Genomic DNA, 20,469 nt, shown 5'->3' on the forward strand with positions numbered 1-20,469 from the left:
GAACAGCAGTTTATGGTCGGAGTGGGAATTATCAGCAAGGATGTTTTTGTGGGTGACCTGTTAACGGTCTCAAAGATGATGAATTGTAAAGTGGAATCGGTTCGAGTGACCAGGAGCGGTATGATGCTGATTGTGTGTCAACAGCGCAAAAGGAGAAAGCTTTTGTGGTTTAGGGATAACATTTCAGGAAGATGCATGTTGATTAAAACAAATGATAGACGGAAGGTTTTACTGTGGTTTGGTGAAGTGGTTCTCCCATCTGATGTAAAACCTGGGTAAGTGAGATATACAGAAGTCGCTGCAGTGTTACCATTGTAAAAAGGTTGGACATGTGGCAAGTGTTTGTTGAAGGAATAAATATGTCGTAGTCAGATGAAGCGTGTTGTAATTGTGATGGGAATCACGTTCCCGAGTTCCCGGAGTGCACTGTACGGATGAAGGATGTCACAGTAGCTAGAATGATCAGGCCCATCCAGCAGGTATCCTATGTGGAGGCAGTGAAAATAGCTGAAGGAGTAGAGAAGGTAGTGGATGTCCCACAGTCTACAGTGAAGCCATGCAGGAGAAGGATCCCAACACACTAATAGTGAACAAGGTGGACTTTGTTGTGTTTATAGCGCAAGTGATAAATTGCATTAATAAATTATTAGCAACCTTCGTCTAAAACTAGCAGTTTCCGCATTAGCTTGGAGGAGTTTCTACAACAAAATTGTGTTTGCATTGCCCTCACTGCCGCACTGATAAATTTCATTAATACTAAACTAATAAAACATCTAAGAAGCTAGACATCATTGTGAAGGCGGCAAATGGATTTCTGGATCTCCAGGACTTCAGACAAAATGTTACAGGGAGAACTGAATGAAGACGTTCCAGCCCTCTCAGGTTCATGAACCTGTGTGGGGATCTGAATAGTACCATTTTTGTTTGAAATTCAGGGTAGTGGAGTGAATTTGGTTCATGTTTATTTTAGGTAATTAGTATGATTTGTTAATCCCATTTTTTTTGCATTTTGGTTACTGTAGGTGGCAGCAATACACCTGATGAGTGTAGGCTGACAAACCTCAGAGAAGAAGACATGGTAGGAACCAAAGTGTTGGTCAGTGTTTCCAGTTGACCCTAATTAGATGTTACATTACATGTTGTTTTCTTACTTCATGTAGCCTGCTAGCTAGCCAACATCTTCATACTTCGCCTACTCCTTTCTGATAAGATACCGCTGCACAAACATGCTTATCTAGGCCTACACCAGCACTGGTACCAGGCAGTATTAGCTAGCTACGTTTGCTCTGACATTTAGCAAGCTAGCTAGCCCGCTAACTAGCGATTAGCAGCTAACATTATTTGAGCAACACCTTGCTAAGAAAAGACAATCTTTCACCTTTAATGTAATGGCATGAAAATAATTGCTAGAATATTATACAATGACTTATCAACAACTCTAATAATTTGACCACAACAGGAAATCTACACTGGCAGTTATAGAAAGACCCATTTACTATATAACCATTGATTCCATTGATTCTTGAAGAATATAACTTATAAATGCCTCAAATGTTTCAACCGTATTACCCCACCAGAAACCAAAACATGACACTCGTATAAGGCCACTATTTGTAAACTAATATTATATGGCTGTTATTAAATCCATCAGTTATTCTGCTCTCTAATCAATTCAATAAACATTGGGTAGTTAGTTAGACACAAATATAGTTACTATAGTTACTATTTTACTTTCCCAAGCAGAGCTGGTTAGGCTGTTTTCATTGCTCAACATTTGTCATAATTATTTAAAGCAGTTCATGTATTTGTCATATTTTTGCAGATGTTTACTGACATCCGGGAACTTTTGGCATACTAACTACATCAGTTACTATGACGAATAAGTCATACTTATAGTCAATTAACATCACAACTATACTGGCACGTTTGATGTATTCTAACACAGCCAGTAACGTTAGGTAGCTAGCTCACATTCTGGTACATACTGCTATAAAGATATGCTATGCGTTTTGTAAGGATAGTGTAGCTAACATAACGTGTAACGTAACTTATTTGAAAAGTCATTACTTTATTACATTTGTCATAACTATTTAAAGCAGTTTATTTGTATCCGCTCTCTCGTTGGACTTCGGCTGCATATTTTCCTCAATTTTCTTGAAATCTGAAACGTTGAAGCCACGCCCATTTCCTGAAGAATTGCATTATGGGCCCGAAAGTACTGCGTGTATACGTCATATTTTGGAAATAGGATGGATGGGGCTGGAGAAATTTGGCATACTAACTCAAATTCATAGACAGACCTATGGATGCAAGGACTGATACAGTTATTTAATCATCACAAAAGTGCGAGGTCAGTATGAAGGTGCATCAAAGCTGGGACTCTGGAGACATTTTGTTTAAAAACAGCTTCTATCTCAAGGCCATCAGACTGTTAAACAGCCACCACTGTTTTGGTAATAAGATGATGGATGGGGCTGGAGAAACTGTCAATGACACTCAAACTCTACTCCAGCCACTTTAATCATTGGAATTGATGGGAAATGATATGATCAATGATATAAGCATTATAGTTTTAACCATGTTGAGGCTATACATTGTTCATTTCAAATGCAACGTTGATACTGAATTTACAGGTTCTATATCATACTGTTGTGTTGATTTGTAATACATGTATCACTAGCCACTTTAACGTTTTGCCACTTGGTTTTACATACTTATCTCATATTTGATATACTGTAGAGATATCATCTACTGTATCTTGCAGAAATGCTTTCTGTACCATCAGTCATTTTATCCTTATGAATACATATTATTTATCCTCTTACACTGTGTATAAGACAGTAGTTTTTTTGGAATTGATTAGTTAGATTACATTGGTTTTTATTACTGCATTGTCGGAACTAGAAGCACAAGCATTTCCCAGTCCCTCCATTGTGCATCTGTTGTAACACGATTCTCAACATATGTGACAAAATATTTTTTTTGATTTGAGTTCTTTGACCATCCATGATATCAACATTATAGTTTTAACCATGTTGAGGCTATACAGTGTTGGTTTACATTGTTTCTAAACATTGGAGTAAAAAAAAGCTTATTTGGGGTTCTGATGTGGTAAACAGTTTAACTAAGCTCATGAGGCATGTGTTATATTCTTCAAGAATCAATGCCTATAAATAAATAAATTATTTAAGAGTCAAAATATGAATGTAGCAATTGCAAATGTCCCCTTTAACACCACACATCAGTTCAACAGAGTTTGTGCTTCTGTTTAAGACAGTACTTACTAGTGTTAATCAGGGCCCCTTCATCGTTAGAACCATCGGACGCCTTAAGATGCGCTTGGGAAACCGGGCCGAGATATCCAGTTTCCTCCTCTTCTTCATTTTCCGATGTGACAGTCACCTCCCCCTCCTCTTCGTTCACTGAAACATCGTCGTCCCCCTCTTTATTAACTCTGAACGAGTCTCCCTCTTCTTTAACTGTGACGTCTTTCTCTTCTTTCACGGTAACAGCCTCAACCTCTACTTGTTTTTGTATTGTAACAGCCTCCTCTTCCTCCACCTCTTTCACGAGAGCTTCTTTCTCCATCCAGATGACCGCCTCTTCTTCAGCAGGAACGGGGTTAAGTTTGAGACTGGAGCTATGAGGCATGTACTGAAGTCGCTAAGGGGTATAATTCAAAGCAGTCTCACTTTATCAGCAGCACGTGATCAATGACGTCTGAAGAATCATTTCGTCGAACACCTGATTGGTTTGGTATTGGGCTCGTTCGACTTTGCAGTCGACAGTGCAGGTGGCTGCTGACTCATTTAAAAATCGCCTTGCATCTTAAATAACTACTCATAAATCAGTCAGCCAGTCACCATTTACCCACAATTCAGCATGGACTTAATGCTCTCGATCAAGGCCCGTGGTTTCGTAGAAGACATGAAGGCTACGCTGCTACGGTGTGGGACGTCATCTTTCAAAATGTGGCTGTTCTAAATTCTGTGTCGCTCAAAGCCTTGAGTAATGAACCTATTTTTTAAAAACAATTGTCTGGAAAGAGCCAATGCTCCAGGAAGCTTTGTTTCCCCATCACTACTTTTCAGCATGTTTTCTGTGAATTAGACTACGGGAGTTTTGTAACTTTTTACACCTTGGCTTACTGTTAGATGGGTTATAATTGGTCTCCGGTAGTTGGTCTCTGCTGACCATAACCGTGCTGGTTGGTTATGCTGCTTAGGATAAATAGCAAACGTTAGCTGGCTGGCTAAGATAACTGCATGTAGCTAACATTCTTTGATTGGTTAGATCGCATTGTGTATTTCCAAAACGTTGGTTTACTTTAATCACTCAAGTCATGAGTGCAAACGATTGGTTTATTGAAGTTTAATTTAAACTGTTGTAGTTTACATTTTAAGTTATTTCTTTGCAATGGGACTTAAAACATTTTTGGGGAAAATATTGTATTTGATCTTTTAAACTTTAACATCATAGGTACTCACTTTACATTTTTTGCATTTGATTTCCAGTTTTTAAGTATGGTATTTAAGATGATTGATGAGAAAAGTATACTCCAACCATCTGGTAACCTGTTTCATGCACATTATAGGTGAGGGTGAATTTCAGATGTTCACTGCTTGTATTGATGAAGGAATGGAATCGATGAAGTTCCTCTGCTGTCCCCTGGAATAGAAAGAACACGTCATCAATGAAGACTTTTTCAGAACCTGATGAGATGCTAGAATGGATTGTTAGGGCTGACAATCACATTCTTCTCAAACAACCCCACATACAGTTACACATAATTAGATGCTATTTTTTAAAACTACAATGACCATAATGACCTGAGCGCCTACTTGTCTTGTCTGTGTTTCTTTTTCACCTGCTACGTAAAAGAGACTGAAGAATGTGTAACAGTATAGCTTCCTTGGGACATCCCTACCCTCGCCCCTACCTGGGCTCATAACCAGGGACTCTGCACACATAAACAACTGCCTCCCAAGAAACATGTACCATCGCTATTAGCGCACACCCCGCTAACTGATTGCTAGTTGCCATTTCACATAAAGGTTACAAATGCACAATGGTCAATGCTATCTGGGATTCTTGGGACATCCCTACCCTAAACCCTAACCTTAATCCATAACTTAACCATTTTAAATGTATTTTCAATGGTGCTTGTTTTATTTCTTTCCCAAGGATGTATCACATACCTTTTTACACAATCTAAGTGATTGATAGTTGGTATTCAGCAGTCATAAAGCCTTGTTTATTTTAATGAACTACTAAAATAGTGATTTTGTCAGACAGCAGCTCTACACTTTATTGAGTGACTGATCCATTCATCCTTCCAACCCTCCTCAGCCTTCCTCTCCTCTGAAGACCCAGTGAGGGTGGAGCTCAGTCAGAGAGCTGTTGAGGGACTGGTTAGGAAGAACACTTCTACAGCCAGAGAGGTGAGAGGTCACACATGGTTTAGATGGTAAATATTTATGTCCCCTTAGTGGTTCATCACATCAGCAAAAGGGAATATGTTCCATCATCCATGTTTATTTAGTGCAAATTGTCCACTGATATTGGTGTAATTTCGCACCCCTTTTGGTTGTATGAAAGTTATTTTCTCCTCAGGCACATGCATTTGTTCTTTGATGTTATGAAGGTCATTTGTGTAAAATGTACTTTTCCCCACTCATTCGCCCCATCTCTTTACATTGCTTATTTATATTCAGTGGCCTGACTGCATCCAGACTGTCAAAGACCATCCTGGTAGATCTGAACCTAATGCAGTTTGGAGTGATCAGATGACAGAAATCACATTTAGGTGCCAGGTGTAACTGAGGCCATGTGCTCCATATTCATTACTTTTAATGTTTTATATAATATGACTAAATGTATTTATTTCTGTGTTGCAGGGGCAGTCAAGAAATGGAACGGCAAGGCCACAGAACATGACATAAGCAGAGCTGTGGGAGACCACCTCAAGCCCCTGGTAGAGCCGGGGTGGTTCCACCACACCTTCAGCAGGCTTGAAAAGTGGGTTTCATACAGTTTCCGAACTAACAGGGACCAAGAGTCTGTTGATTGGTCAGTCACTGGGTTAATTTGTTTTGCAATATGTTCAAATCAAATCAAGCTTTATTTATACAGCACATTTCAGACATCGATGCAACACAATGGCTTCACAGGAAAAAACAATGACCATAAACTGAAATATTTAGTACACAAACATAAGAGGATAAAAAACAATAACTTAAAGACTAATGAGCATTCTAGGGAAATGCCATTGATTAAAATGTCCAAGCCAAAATATTAGCTTGTGTTTTAGGAGGGGCTCTGAAAGACACTATGGGGGTGTCCACTGACAATTGACTAGTAACAACAACTGGGACATAAGACACCCACCATGAGACCTACTAAATCTGCCCAAGAAGAGGCAAACAAAAGAAAAACCCACACCAAACTTAAAGACCGGAAGCAAACCAAAAAGGTGGTGGTTAAAATAATTTATTACAATCAATACCATTCATACTATTACAAAATCATAATTCTCATTCATTCTTAATAAAACTCTATTTACAAAATCATCAAACAAAAACAAACCTCAGGGGAGCATCGTCCCTCCCCGTCATACCTAACCCTAACCCCTAACCCTTTTTTTGGCCATGCTGCTGTTCCAGTTTCAACTGACCTGAGCCCTAGGACCATGCCCCAGGACTACCTGACATGATGACTCCTTGCTGTCCCCAGTCCACCTGGCCATGCTGCTGCTCTAGTTTCAACTTCCACCTGACTGTGCTGCTGCTCCAGTTTCAACTGTTCTGCCTTATTATTATTCGACCATGCTGGTCATTTATGAACATTTGAACATCTTGGCCATGTTCTGTTATAATCTCCACCCGGCACAGCCAGAAGAGGACTGGCCATTTAGCCTGGTTCCTCTCTAGGTTTCTTCCTAAAGTTTTTCCTAGCCACCGTGCTTCTACACCTGCATTGCTTGCTGTTTGGGGTTTTAGGCTGGGTTTCTGTACAGCACTTTGAGATATCAGCTGATGTACGAAGGGCTATATAAATAAATTTGATTTGATTCCCTATCTCCCCTTCCCTAATCTATCCCCTTACCAAACTCACTCTAACACTCCCAGCCCTAAACCCCCTTTCCACCTCTCCCGTGCCGCATGCTTCCCCCACTTCCTCTCCTCCCTCTTCATCCTCCCCCTCAAATCACCTTCCACCCTTCTCTCTATCCCTTCCACCCCCCAATCTCTCCCTGTCTTGACTAAATTCTTCCTGGCTTCCCACAGTCCCTTTTAAAGAGACTCATGAGAAGCCAGAGCAGAAACCTGTCCCTATCCGTTCCCTTTGCTCTCCCTACGCCTCTCTCTAGCCTAGCCCATGTCAAAACAAAATCACTCCTAACCACACCTAGCATCACCCGTGCCCTAGCCCATACTAGTCCGGCAAAGGCACAGTCCCAGAAGGCATGGCGCACAGTCTCCTCCCTGCCACAAGCAGATCTTGGACAGGTGGGGGATCGCACCAAACTATACCGGTACAAGATGGAAAGTACCGGCAAACGCTTATGAAGGCTCAACCAATTCAGGTCCTTGAGCCCGTTGTCCAGGCCCCGCGCCTGCACTCCCTCCCAGACCACTGACGAGATGCCCGCTACGGGCGCAGGACTCCCTGCCTGCCTGACCTCCTCGTACAGGTGCCTGTGGTCTAAACCTACTCGGGCAACTTCAACCTCGGGGTGCGCACGCAGCCACTTGGCCGCATGACCAAAGTGCCACGGCAGCTGTTCCGCCCGAGGACCCGTGTTAGACCACACCATTACGCTTCTCGCCTGATACGAGAAGAACACCCGCAGGAGGTAACCGGACGGGTGTATCACTGGCTGAGCAAGCTCCGCTAACAAGAAAGAAACAAAAATTGAGTCCAGCTTGAGGGGGAAATGTGGTACCCCCCCTACCTCCCTCCCCGATGGGACAGATCATGCGTGCCCTGGCGACCCACTCGCACCTGCCACTCCACATAAACTGAAACACAAGCCTCACTAGAGGCCTCCTCAGACAAGCCGGCAATGGGTAGATATATGCCAAATACAAAAGAGACGGCAACACATCCACCTTTAGGACCAGGACTTTGCCCATAAAAGACAAATACCTAGCCTTCCACATTGCTAGCTTCCTCTGTACCACTGCGATACGCATGTTCCAGTTTAGCGTCGCTGAGCCGGAGGTCTCAAAATGAACCCCGAGAATCCTCAGGGCCCCTTCACAGAGAGATAACCCCCCCAGGCACATCCGTTCTACCGCGCCATCTTCCGAAAAACTTGACGGAAGACTTTGCATGGTTCAGAACTGCTCCCGGCGCTCGGGTGAAATCCCCAAAGATGGCAAGGGACCTTGTCAGGCACGAGTCCTTGCACAACAGCAAGGAAGTGTCGTCGGCGTACTGCGTCATCTTAACACGCAGCCCACCACTTCCAGGGATCAACAAGCCTTCCACCCCTGTGTCTGCCCTAATGGCAGCCCCCAGAGGCTCCATGTACAGAACGAAGAGGAGAGCCGAGAGTGGGCATCCCTGCCTGACCCCAGACGAGAGGTCAAAAACGTCACCTAAGTGACTATTTACACTAACTCGACACCCCGCTCCGACATATAAAGTACGGATCCATCCTATAAACTTCTCCCCAAATCCTAATCTACCTAACACCCTGAATAGAAAAGATCTATTCACGCGATCAAAAGCTTTCGCCTGATCTAGCGCTGCTACCATTAAAGGCAGCCCTCTATCTTCAACCCAAGCGATGGAATCCCTGATCAACTGTAGGTTCCATCTTATAGAGCGGCCCTCTACCCCGCACGTCTGATCCTCGTGGACGACGTAGGGAAGGGCTGTGCGCAACCGGTCTGCTAAAACCTTTGCAAGAATCTTGTAATCTACGCACAGCATGGTCAATGGCCGCCAGTTGCCAAGGTCAGTTGCTTCCCCCTTCTTATAAAGAAGTGACAGCACACCAACAGCCATTGATCCCCCGGGACCCCGTCTCAAGGATGGCCTTCAAGACTTCGAGAACCACTGGTCCAAGTATACCCCAAAACTTGAGGTAAAACTCAGCCGGCAGCCCATCCATCCCAGGCACCTTCCCTTTTCCCATCCTTCTAAGAGCGCTCTCAACCTCTTCTAGTGAGATCTGGGCCTCCATCACGTCTCTAATGTCCTCTGGCAACCGCCGGGACAAGTGTTCTAAAAACAGGTTTCCCTGCTCTACATCTATTTCCCTTTCCTTAAATAAACCTTGGAAATGATCAGTTGTCACCCTGACCATTTCCTCTGGTTTACTTACTATACTACCATTTTCTTCCCTAACTCCATGCATTACCTTCCTACTCTGCCTAGCCCTAACCGACTTAAAGAACATAGCGGAACAAGTCTCATTATGTTCTAGAAAGCCACTATGCGCACGCTCCAGGAAAGCTCGAGCCTTCTGCTCCTGCAGCTCCCTGAGCTGCGCCTTTAGGGCTGCGAATCTCTCCCAGTCAATCGACCCGCCGAGGTTGCCTGCCTCGTACTCGAGTTCAATTAACCTTTGGATACGATCCACCTCCCTCCTTTCCTCCCTTTTTTTCCTTCTACAATATCCTATTATAAAAGCCCTAATCCTCACCTTAACTAAATCCCACCACTCTAACACCCCCTCGCACATGGACCGGAGGCCGTCAAGCCTCCGAAAGAAACAAAAAATGCGTCAACGAAAGCCTGCTCCTCCAGTATATCCCGATCTAACTTCCAGTACCCCCTACCGAAGAGGCAGACTGGCGACCCCACCTGCAGGAACACCCCGTCGTGATCCGTGAAGAAAACAGGCAACAGCCGCCCAGACAACTGACCCAAAGACCTGGATACAAAAATGTAGTCGAGCCTCCGCGCAACCCCCTGGAGTTGCGCCATGTAGGACCGACCATTGCCGGAGTAGTGTGCAGGCCACCATCAACCAGACCATGGCAAGCCATTAGCCCAGAGATGGCACCTGCACTGCTATCACCGCCTACCCCTAAATCTATATTAAAGTCTCCTCCTATCACCAAGTGCCTGTTTGTAACACACAGGGGCGCCAGACAGTCCACCATCTCCCTCCTGTCTGCCGCCACCTGTGGCCCATACACCCCAATTAACCTATATCTAGCTTCTCTAAACTTAACATCTATCCCCAAAACTCTACCCTGCATTATTACAAAAGTGTTCTCTATTTTAACCTCTCTATGCCCACACAAAATCCCTACTCCTGTTGAGTGCACCCCTCCTATGCCCCAAAAAGATTCCCCCTTATCCCACTCCCTCTTAAATCTACGCACATCCCCACCATCCCTCAGGTGAACCTCCTGTAAAAAACAGAAATCAAACCCCACACCCTCTAAATAACAAAAAACCGCCCTCCTTTTAACATTATTCCTTAACCCCCTAACATTTAGACAAAAAAAAGAAACAGAACTATTCATTTAATTATTAACAACAAATAAAACCTCCAAAAACCAAAAAAAAAAAAAAAAAAACAGGAGACTCTCACCCGATGCTCCCCTGGTCCATCTCCACCGGCGGGGACGTCCTCTCCTCTCCTGACGCCCCCCGTCCTCCATCCCAACCCATGACCCAGGCAGTGTGTTGGGTCCTCCCTCCCCACCCACCATCCCCCTCCCTGTTTGCCTCGGGGCTGCATGTAGGGGACCCCGCCTCCTCAAACAGGAGTTGGGATCCCTCTAGCAAACAGCCCACCGACCCCTCACTGGAGTCATCCACTAAAATGCAAGGGGCTGAGGCAAACCGGGAGGACAAATTTACCCCCCCTCCCCCCGCCACTCTCTTAGCCCCCCTCCCCCTCCACCCCCCCTCCCTCTCACTTCCTGCCAAGCTCCCCCTCTTCATCCCTTTCTTCTTTGGTGAAGGAGGTAGCGGGGAGACACAACGTCCCATCCCCGCTAACTCCTCCACCAAATCCCTCATTTCGACCTCGAGGAAGCCTGGCAGGCTGTCCCCCCACTCCTTCCTCCCACCTCCACTCCTCCCTCCTTCTCCGTCACTGTCCCCGTTCCTTCTTCCACTCCTTCTCGTACCACTGTCCCCTTCTCCCTCTTCTCAGCTCCTCCACGTTCTTCCACCTTCTTTTTAATCTCTCCTTCTTTTTCCTTCTTTCCATCTTCTCTCCTCTTTCTTTTCGCCTCTTCCTTCTTCCCTTCTTCGTCCTTCTCCTTCCTTTCCCCTGTGCCATCCGTACAATCCGCATGCGTCCTCTCTTTCCTCCCCCCCCAGCTGCAGACGCGTATGACCTGTGACGAGCCGGGCAATCACGCCACAGGTGTACTTTCGAGCCACACCCGTGGCAAGCCTTGGGCTCGTCACACTCCTTGGCCTCGTGCTCTTCCGACCCACAAAAACGACATTTCTTGGCGCTGCACGAGGCCAGGATATGGCCGTAGGCCATACAACGCCTGCAGAACGGGGGCTGACGTGCATAGTAGAGTGTTCCCCTGTCAGCCCCCAGGGAGAACATCGCCGGAGGATGGAGGTAGCCATCCACACTCTTCGGGGACTCCCTGAGTAACGCCTGGAACCCTCTCCTCCCGTTCCAGAAACCCAGGGAGTCCCTGAGGTACCTCGCTGAGGAGACATTGTCCATGTACCTCCCCAGAAAGGCCCTCACCTCTTCATCTTTCACATGCGGATTGTACATGGTTACGGTGACCACCCTGAAGTTGTTCTTCGCCAGGCTGGTCACCGCATAATGGCACAGGGGTCCCGTTTTCTCCGCTTCCTTTGCCATCTTCAATACATCATCATGTTTCTCCTCTTTGTGAAACGTCACATCGAAAGCCTTCTCATTCGGGTTCCCTTGAAGGCAGAGTACTTCCTTCACCTCTATCCTGAGGCATCCCATCAATATAGTCCTTCCAAAAGTTTCTTTTCGGTGTTCTGATGTGGAGAGACTCTTCTCTGCCTTGTCAGCATCATGAGGTTGTTGAGGCTTCCCAGAGGACCCACGATAGTCCCGTCTCTCTCCTGTGTGAACAACAAAGTCACACAGATGGTTAAAGGCCCACAACAGCAAAAAACACTGTAAAAGGCGATGCCAACTAGGTAGCCATGATGTTGTACAACAATTGACGTCTGTAGTGATTGTTAAAATTATTTGACAATTCACCTAAAATGAGCAAGAATAGTCATTTTGTCTTGTTTTCACATTAGTAGTAACATCGATGATTGTAGGCTAGAAATAAGTTGTTCATGTTCTTGAAACTCTAAGTAGTGTGCCAGACGACTTTTGGTCTCCAATATAGGCCCCTTTCTGTGTTTAATAAAATTGCGGCACAGGGGGATGCCCACACAATTTGATTGCAGAAACACCTCCCTGCTAATGAGGAAACCGATAGTTATGGATGCACTATATCTGCCTGGAGCAAAAATGATGAGCAAAGATTTTAGTTTTTCACAATATATTCTGAATGTGAATGGGGAAAACTCAGGGGAGTAACCTCCATTTACAGGTTGCTTATGAGTGCATTTCACACTACTTTGGATTATAATTGTAAGGCTCGTTTGAATGTCCTGCTTAATATAATGTTTGTGTCACCACAGCAAATCAACCGCTTTGTACTTATTAAAAAAACACTTCAACCAGTAAAATGCTCTTTGGCTTTTCCATCAGCCTGACAATGAGGGGTTGTACACTGTTTGCCAAATTGCCCATACCTTCACCTAACAACAAATATAGCTATGTTGTGATGTTTGTCATTTGACTGGCATTCAGAAAACGATTCCCTGGATCAGCTGATGATAGTTGAACATGTGACTGTGACTAAACAGCTACAGTATTAAGTATTATGTGTAATTATTGAAGAACCAAGTTAATGACAGTATCCATTTGGGTGTTGTCAATAAAGGTATGATTTTTGAAATGTATTTTTAATGACATTTGGTTTTTCACCTTTATTTAACCAGGTGGCCAGTTGAGAACAAGTTCTCATTTACAACTGCGACCTGGCCAAGATGAAGCAAAGCAGTGCGACAAACACAACAGAGTTACATACACGTGGGATAAACAAACATACAGGCAATAACACATTAGAAAATCTATATACAGTGTGTGCAAATGGAGTAAGGAGGAAAGGCAATAAACAGGCCATGCTATGGGTGGGTGTTGCTATGGTGACCAGTGAGCTGAGTTAAGGCGGAGCTTTACCTAGCAAAGAATTATAGATGATCTGGAGCCAATGGGTTTGGCGACGGATATGTAGCGAGGGCCAGCCAACGAGAGTATACAGGTCGCAGTGGTGGGTGGTATATGGGGCTTTGGTGACAAAACGGATGGCACTGTGATAGACTACATCCAGTTTGCTGAGTAGAGTGTTGGAGTCTATTTTGTAAATACATTCGCTGATGTCAAGGATCGGCAGGGTAGTCAGTTTTACAAGGGTATGTTTGGCAGCGTGAGTGAAGGAGGCTTTGTTGCGAAATAGGAAGCAGATTCTAGATTAAAATGTTGGATTGGAGATGTTTAATGTGACTCTGGAAGGAGAGTTTACAGTCTAACCAGACACCTAGGTATTTGTAGTTGTCCACATATTCTAAGTCAGAACCGTAAAGAGTAGTGATGCTAGTCGGGCGGGCGGGTGAGGGCAGCGATTGGTTGAAGAGCATGCATTTAGTTTTACTAGCGTTTAAGAACAGTTGGAGGCCATGGAAGAAGCGTTGTATGGCATTGAAGCTCATCTGGAGGTTTGTTAACCTCTCTACACTACTGTCCCACCTGACCAACATCCAGTGAAAGTGCAGGGCGCCAAATTCAAACTACAGAATTGTAAATATTTAACATTCTTGAAAATACACATGCAATATGTCAAATTAAAGCTTGACATCTTGTTAATCCAGCCAATGTGTCAGATTTTAAAAAGGCTTTACGGCGAAAGCAAACCATGCGATTATCTGAGGTCAGCACCCCATCAAACAAACACAGACAATCATATTTCATCCCGCCAGGAGCAACACAAAACTCAGAAATAACGATATAATTCATGCCTTACCTTTGAAGAGCTTTTTCTGTTGGCACTCCAATATGTCCCATAAACATCACAAATGGTCCTTTTGTTCAATTAATTCTGTCGTTATATCTCCAAAATGCCCGAAAAATACTGGTTCCAACTCGCGCAACATGACTACAAAATATCTAATAAGTTACCTGTAATCTTTGTCCAAACATTTCAAACAACTTTCATAATACAACTAGGTATTTTTGAATGTAAATAATCGATCAAATTTAAGGCGGAATAAACTGTGTTCAATAGGGGATAAAAACAAAGAGTGAGCTTTCAGGTCATGCGCCCCAACCACAACAGTACACTAGACTCGACCCTCGTTCTGAACAGGGCTACTTCTTAATTTCTCAAAGGACAAACATCAACCAATTTCTAAAGACTGTCGACGTCCTGTGGAAGCGATAGGAACTGCAAGCATGTGCCTTAGAAATATAGATCCTCATAGAAAGCCCATTGAAAAGAGAGTGACCTCAAAAAAAGATTTTCCTGGAAGGTTTGCCATCAGGGTTTTGCCTGCCAAATAAGTTATGTTATACTCACAGACATCATTCAAACAGTTTTAGAAACTTCAGAGTGTTTTCTATCCAGATAGAGTTGGGGTAGCCAGGAGGAAAGCATGGCCAGCCATAGAGAAAGGCTTATTGAAATACTTGATTATCGTGGATTTATTGGTGGTGACAGTGTTTCCTAGCCTCAGTGCAGTGGGCAGCTGGGAGGAGGTGCTCTTATTCTCCATAGACTTTACAGTGTCCCAAAAACTTTTTGGAGTTAGAGCTATAGGATGCAAATTTCTGTTTGAAAAAGCTAGTCTTTGCTTTCCTAACTGACTGTGTGTATTGGTTCCTGATTTCTCTGAAAAGTTGCATATCGCGGGGACTATTCGATGCTAGTGCAGTACACCACAGACGTTTTTATGCTGGTCGATGGCAGTCAGGTCTGGAGTTCTACATTTTTTTAAAGGGGCATGCTTATTTATTAACTGTTGTTGTCTTTCCCATTGTTGTCTTAGCTAGCTCTCCCAATCAAGACCTGTGATTGCTTTATGTCTCTCTAATGTCAATATGCCTTGTATACTGTTGTTTAGGGTAGTTATCATTGTTTTATTTTACTGCGGAGCCCCTAGTCCCACTCAACATGCCTCAGAGAACTCTTTTGTCCCAACTCCCACACATGCTTTGACCTCACCTAGCATAACTAATGCCTCCAGAGATGCAACCTCTCTTATCATCACTCAATGCTTAGGTGTACGTCCACTCTACCCGCACCCTACCATACCCGTCTGTACTATGCCTTGAATCTGTCCTACCACGCCCAGAAATCTGCTCCTTTTATTCTCTGTTCACAACCTACTAGACGACCAGTTCTGATAGACTTTAGCCGTACCCTCATCCTACTCCTCTCTTCCTCGTGTGATTTAGAGGGTAACATCTCTAGGGTAGGGGGCAGCATTCGGAATTTTGGGTGAAAAACATGCCCAAATTAAACTGCCCGCTTCTCGGGTTTAGAAGATATGCATATAACTGGTAGATTTGGATAGAAACCACTCCTAAAGCCTGTTACGGAGTTGGTTCCTGGACAGGAACCAAATCAGCGTTAATTTCAGAGCGCCACCTATAGTACTCGATAAAATTCAAACTTGCATTAAAACACACACGCAAGATACTCAATTAAAGCTACACTCGTTGTGAATCTAGCCAACATGTCAGATTTGTAAAATGCTTTTCGGCGAAAGCATGAGAAGCTATTATCTGATAGCATGCACCCCCCAAAATACCTGAACGAGACCTAAACAAAAGATTTTGCGGTAGCCGGCGCTACACAAAACGCAGAAATAAAATATAAAACATTCATTACCTTTGACGAGCTTCTTTGTTGGCACTCCTATATGTCCCATAAACATCACAATTGGGTCTTTTTCCCGATTTAAATCCGTCATTGTATCCTTAAAATGTCATTTTATGAAGGCCGGTCTGATCCAGGAAAAATCACCTTTACGAGACGCAACGTCACTTTTTAAAATTAAAAAAGTTGCCTATAAACTTTTACAAATCACTTCAAACTACTTTTGTAAACCAACTTTAGGTATTAATAAACGTTAATAATCAATCAAATTGATCACGGGGCGATCTGTATTCGATAGCAGCAAGTCTTGAAATCATCGTCCATTTTTCCACTTCCATTTCGCCCCAAGACAGGATGTGCCTATACGTCATCTCACCAAGGATAAACCAGCCATGAAATGCCAGTACTGGCGACATTGTGCGGAAGCTGTAGGCATTGTAATCGGAACCTCATCTATTTTCTATCGCCTTAGACAATACATTGACTGGCGGATGAATATTTTTTTGTGTTTTTGGTGAACAGTTTTCCCTGGGATTTTTACTCCTAAACTCGTTCTGTTATAGCCACAGACACGATTTAACCAGTTTTAGAGACTTCAGAGTGTTTTCTATACACACATACTTATCATATGCATATATTATATTCTTGGCATGAGTAGCAGGATGTTGAAATGTTGCGCGATTTTTTTTACAAAAAACTGCGAAAATTCGCATCATCCCTAACAGGTTCTAAGTTTCCTAAACTGTTCAAATAGTGTCTGTGAGTATAACAGAACTGATTTGGCAGGCGAAAGCCTGAGAAAAATCCATTCGGGAAGTTGTTTTTTTTGTTGGTTTTGTAGTTTTCTATTCAATGCCATTACAGTATCCATTGACTTATGACTCAAATTGTCATTTCTATGCCTTCCACTAGATGTCAACAGTGTTTAGAAATTGTTTCAGGCTTGTATTCTGAAAAATGAGGAAGTAAGAGCAGTCTGAATGAGTGGACCCTAAAGTGTCACAGAGCTTTTTCATGCGCGCGACCGAGAGAGTGCCTTTCTTTGTTTACCTTTCATATTGACGACGTTATTGTCCGGTTGAAATATTATCGATTATTTAGGCTACAAACAACCTGAGGATTGAATATAAACATTGTTTGACATGTTTCTATGAACTTTATGGATACAATTTGGACTTGTTTGTCTGCCTGTTTTGACTGCGTTTGAGCCTGTGGATTACTGAACAAAACGGAGGTTTCTGGATATAAAGAGACTTTATCGAACAAAAAGAACATTTATTGAGTAAATTCATGTCTGCTGAGTGCAACCATTTAAAGGTCATCAAAGGTAAGGGATGAATTTTTTCTCTATTTCTGACTTGTGTAACTCTTCTACTTGGCTGGATACGGTTTGTAATGATTTGTTTGCTGGGCTGTGTTCTCAAATAATCGTAAGGTTTGCTTTCGCCGTAAAGCATTTGTTAAATCTGACACCGTGGTTGGATTCACAAGAAGTTAATCTTTAAACCTATGTAAAATACACTGCTCAAACAATTTAAGGGAACACTTAAACAACACAATGTAACTCCAAGTCAATCACACTTCTGTGAAATCAAACTGTCCACTTAGGAAGCAACACTGATTGCCAATAAATTTCACATGCTGTTGTGCAAATGGAATAGACAACAGGTGGAAATTATAGGCAATTAGCAAGACACCCCCAATATAGGAGTGGTTCTGCAGGTGGTGACCACAGACCACTTCTCAGTTCCTATGCTTCCTGGCTGATGTTTTGGTCACTTTTGAATGCTGGCGGTGCTTTCACTCTAGTGGTAGCATGAGCCGGAGTCTACAACCCACACAAGTGGCTCAGGTAGTGCAGCTCATCCAGGATGGCACATCAATGCGAGCTGTGGCAAGAAGGTTTGCTGTGTCTGTCAGCGTAGTGTCCAGAGCATGGAGGCGCTACCAGGAGACAGGCCAGTACATCAGGAAACGTGGAGGAGGCCGTAGGAGGGCAACAACCCAGCAGCAGGACCGCTACCTCCGCTTTTGTGCAAGGAGGAGCAGGAGGAGCACTGCCAGAACCCTCCTAAATGACCTCCAGCAGGCCAGAAATGTGCATGTGTCTGCTCAAACGGTCAGAAACAGACTCCATGAGGGTGGTATGAGAGCCCGTTTGGCATTTGCCAGAGAACACCAAGATTGGCAAATTCGCCACTGGCGCCCTGTGCTCTTCACAGACGAAAGCAGGTTCACACTGAGCACATGTGACAGACGTGACAGAGTTCTGCTGCCTGCAACATCCTCCAGTATAACCGGTTTGGCGGTGGGTCAGTCATGGTGTGGGGTGGCATTTCTTTGGGGGGCCGCACAGCCCTCCATGTGCTCGCCAGAGGTAGCCTGACTGCCACTAGGTACCGAGATGAGATCCTTAGACCCCTTGTGAGACCATATGCTGGTGCGGTTGGCCCTGGGTTCCTCCTAATGCAAGACAATGCTAGACCTCATGTGGCTGGAGTGTGTCAGCAGTTACTGCAAGAGGAAGGCATTGATGCAATGGACTGGCCCGCCCGTTCCCCAGGCCTGAATCCAATTGAGCACATCTGGGACATCATGTCTCGCTCCATCCACCAATGCCACGTTGCACCACAGACTGTCCAGGAGTTGGCGGATGCTTTAGTCCAGGTCTGGGAGGAGATCCCTCAGGAGACCATCTGCCACCTCATCAGGAGCATGCCCAGGCGTTGTAGGGAGGTCATACAGGCACATGGAGGCCACACACACTACTGAGCCTCATTTTGACTTGTTTTAAGGACATTACATCAAAGTTAGATCGGCCTGTAGTGTGGTTTTCCACTTTAATTTTGAGTGTGACTCCAAATCCAGACCTCCATGGGTTGATAAATTTGATTTCCATTGATCATTTTTGTGTGATTTTGTTGTCAGGTCATTCAACTATGTAAAGAAAAAAGTATTTAATAAGAATATTTCATTCATTCAGATCTAGGATGTGTTATTTTAGTGTTCCCTTTATTTTTTTGAGCAGTGTATGTTTTCTGAATTTTTATAATGAGTATTTCTGTATTTGAATTTGGCGCCCAGCAGTTTCACTGGCTGTTGAAGAGGTGGGATGCTAACGTCTCACGTACCCAAGAGAGGTTAACCCAGGACCTGTGTGTCCCCAGGCACTCTCATTTGTTTACTTCTGTAACCATAAAAGCCTTGGTTTCATGCATGTTAACATCAGAAGCCTCCTCCCTAAGTTTGTTTTACTCGCTGCTTTAGCAAACTCCGCCTACCTTCAAGTCCTTGCCGTGTCTGAATCCTGGCTTTGGAAAGACTCCAAAAATTCTGAAATTTCCATTCCCAACTACAACAATATCTGTCAAGATAGAACTGACAAAGGGGGAGGAGTTGCAATCTACTGCAGAGATGGCCTGCAAAGTTCTATCATACTTTCCAGGTCCATGCCCAAACAATTCGAGCTTCTAATTTTAAAAATTAATCTCTCCAGAAATAAGTCTCTCACTGTTGCCGCCTGTTACCGACCCCCCCCCCTCAGCTCCCATTTGTGCCCATGACACCATATGTGAATCGATTGCCCCACCCCTAAATCCGTAAACATGGGCACCCTCATAGATATTATCCTGACCAACTTTCCCTCCAAATACACCTCTGCTGTTTTCAATCAGGATCTCAGCGGTCACTGCCACATTGCCTGGATCCGTTATGGGTCCGCGGTCAAATGACAAAGCGCCTCGTAACCTAGCTGGGAATGGGACAGACGGAACCCTTCTGTGGTAACAGACGGTGGTAACAGACATATGTAGTCAAATCTAATTCCCAGGAATGGGGTTCATATGAACCACAGAGACTGTGTGTGGGATAATAACATGGCCGTGTCCAACCCTGCTTCTTCCCTTGACTCCACTACCAACCACCAATCTCCAACAGGGCCCTTAACCTGTATCACTAGACACCTCATAGTGAGCTACAGGTAGGTATCAGCAATGAATCCCAATGATAATGAGACACCTCTGGGGAGGGGGGTCAGCAAAATTTGAAAAAAGGATATATAGTGTTTTATGACAAACCGTTTTTAACAAATTCGTCAAGACACCAACTTAGACTTTACTGTGAAATGCTTTACTTACAAGCCCCTAATCAACAGTGCAGTTCAAGAAGAAGAAAATATTTACCAAGTTGTCTGACATAAAAAGTAATAACGAAAAGTAACACAATGAGAATAACAATAAAGAAGCTATATACAGGGGGCACCGGTACCGAGTTAGTGTGCGGGGGTACAGGCTAGTTGAGGTAATCTGTACATGAAGGTGGGGGCGTATAGTGACTATGCATAGGTAACAACCAGCAAGTAGCAGCAGTGCACAAAAGGGAGAGGGGTGGGGCGGGTCAATGTAAATTGTCCGGTGGCGATTTTATGAATTGTTCAGCAGTCTTATGGCTTCGGGGTAGAAGCTGTTGAGGAGACTTTTGGTCCTAGACTTGGCGCTCCGGTACCGCTTGCCGTGTGTTAGCAGAGAACACAGTCTATGACTTGGGTGACTGG

The sequence above is a fragment of the Oncorhynchus tshawytscha genome, linkage group LG32 (genome assembly GCF_018296145.1).
Source record: "Oncorhynchus tshawytscha isolate Ot180627B linkage group LG32, Otsh_v2.0, whole genome shotgun sequence".
NCBI lineage: Eukaryota > Metazoa > Chordata > Actinopteri > Salmoniformes > Salmonidae > Oncorhynchus > Oncorhynchus tshawytscha.